The following is a 2,774-nucleotide window of genomic DNA, read 5'->3' on the forward strand; positions in this document are numbered from 1 at the left end:
GATTCACTGTCCAAACAATGATGACGGTGAGCATATCCAGCTGTATTAGTGGCTCCTGCCAAGAGTACAGGTAGCAGTTGCCAAGTCCATTGTTTGACGAAAACTATATACAATATATTTACCAGAACAGACGAAAAAAAGCATGCACAGAAATCTAATAGTCTGAGCTCCACAGGGACTTTACTTCATACCACTCGGTCCCCTTCATTTCTGGGTATATTATGATCATATACCATTTCTTATTATAAAAGGTTCTATGACATATACATTCATATGCTAAATATGCCGTTGTATGCGATGTTACTATTAATCTATATTTCTCTTGCTTGTTAGTCTGCCTTGAACTGCATTAGTAGTATCATTATGTAATAAAGTCGACTTTTCTGCAGAAACTACCGTGTGCAGTACTCATTAATTCATTAGTAACCCTTCAGCTATGTGTATTATTAAACCGTTAAGTAAAGTTGATAGTGTTAAGGTCCTGTGAGATGGCTTTCATTTGTAGTCGCAATAATGCATTTGTTTACATTATTTATGATTACCTTACATTAATCCTTTTATTGATATCAGGTTACATGCTGGATAATTTATGAGGAAAATCTCCCATTACATGCATTAAATGATCCGTATATTTCACAATTAATTACTTATAATGCTCGCAAAATTGTAATGGCCAAATCGCAAAACATTCACTTAGTAATGCTCCACACTTTTTCCCAAGGGGGAGTAGCACTCAACGCTATTGTATTCTATCTGGCAGAGTTACAGAACATTTTGTCAAAGCATAACATGACAGTTTTTAAGAACAGGGCTCATATTTTCGAAGCAATCTTAGCCTACGAAATCGTAAATCCATCGTAAACTATGACGTCACTATGGAATGTGTTGTAATGACGTCACAACCTACGATGGTTTTACAATTTCGTAGCGCTAAGATGGCTTCGAAAATATGGTCCCAGGGTCGCATCTAATCTAAATCTATCTAGTGGTACTGAATAACGAATTATTGCACACTCGGGTAGTCAAAAATATGGTCCCTGGGTCGTATCTAATCTAAATCTATCTAGTGGTACTGAATAACGAATTATTGCACACTCGGGTAGACAAAATATGGTCCCAGGGTCGTACTGAATAACGAATTATTGCACACTCGGGTAGACAGAATATGGTCCCTGGGTCGTATCTAATCTAAATCTATCTGGTGGTACTGAATAACGAATTACTGCACACTCGGGTAGACAGAATATGGTCCCTGGGTCTTATCTAATCTAAATCTATCTAGTGGTACTGAATAACGAATTATTGCACACTCGGGTAGACAGAATATGGTCCCTGGGTCGTATCTAATGTAAATCTATCTAGTGGTACTGAATAACGAATTATTGCACACTCGGGTAGACAGAATATGGTCCCTGGGTCGTATCTAATCTAAATCTATCTGGTGGTTCTGAATAACGAATTAGTAGTATCAGGGCCTGTATGGGGCCATGACCTACTTTCCGTGACCTTGACCTTGATGACGTCACGTGACCTCGTCCTGTATAGCCTCATGACCTACTTTCCGTGACCTTGACCTTGATGACGTCACGGACTACTGTACCGTGTGCAACGTCCTACTGGCCCCGACCTACTTAGACTAACCTTGACCTACTTAGACTGGCCTACTGTGCCGCGTGCAACGTCCTACTAACCCGGCCCTGACCTACTTAGACCGGCCCCTGACCTACCTAGACTGACACGAAAGAGTATAAAAAGGCTAGATACGGTTTCATTGTCATTCGCTCGCCGAAAACGACCACATCTACTACGTCATTGTTATTCGTTTGTGATATTTCGTCATTGTTAGAAGAAGATTCATTTGGATCATTGTGAGAGATTTTGTCACTGTTAGAAATCGACTGGATCAAGACTTGAAAATAGTAAGTTAATTTTCTTATACTGATTTAGTTTGAAGATCTATGTGTTTGCAGTGGTGGACAACGTTTTAACAAATGGTACTTTTTGAAAATCGTTCTTTCTTCAAACACGGTGAAATAAATAACAATTTTACATTGAAAGTGTTCTAAAAACGGAAGCAGTTGTTCTTGTATGCAACGTCATTCAAAAACTGACGTCATTCAAACATTATAAACGTGTTATACTCTCACCCTTGTTGAGTCGTTGTCTCTATTAAGTCGTGTCATTTCACCTCTTTTTAAAGTACCTACCGTTTGTTTACGTTCTAAGTCTGTAAGATGTGTAGACAGTCAAATAGCTAAGAAATTTTTATGTATATCCAATTATTTGTTACCTTAAAAAATAGCTTTTTTTTGTACACATGAACCATAATAGATCAAAAACACATGACCCGTATGACAATTAAAACATTTGTAGTTTTCGTAATTTATGGCGATCATGCCCAAAATATCTATCGAAGTGTCGTCTGTATGTTTATTTTTTACGCATTAGTGAGTGACGTCAGTAAAAATGTGAGGTCACACGTCAATCGTTTTTTCATGCAAGCAAATAAGGGCGCTAAAATTTGAAAACGTAAACTAAGATGTAGATCAATACAATTAGAAATAATCAAACCTATTTAAAAAACAAAAAAGAAGTTTGTCCCACCTTATCTTACAAGCAATATTTTTTAAACACCATGTAGCAATCTGCTGACCGCTAAATCAATCATGTTTTTCATAAAAACAGGGTTTTTTTATTGATTTCTTTAAGATATAAATTCAGCCAAGCAAATTGCAGCTATATACTTTGTTTTTATAACGTTTTACGCTTCTATT

The sequence above is a fragment of the Gigantopelta aegis genome, chromosome 6 (assembly GCF_016097555.1).
Source record: "Gigantopelta aegis isolate Gae_Host chromosome 6, Gae_host_genome, whole genome shotgun sequence".
In the NCBI taxonomy this organism is placed as follows: Eukaryota; Metazoa; Mollusca; class Gastropoda; order Neomphalida; family Peltospiridae; genus Gigantopelta; species Gigantopelta aegis.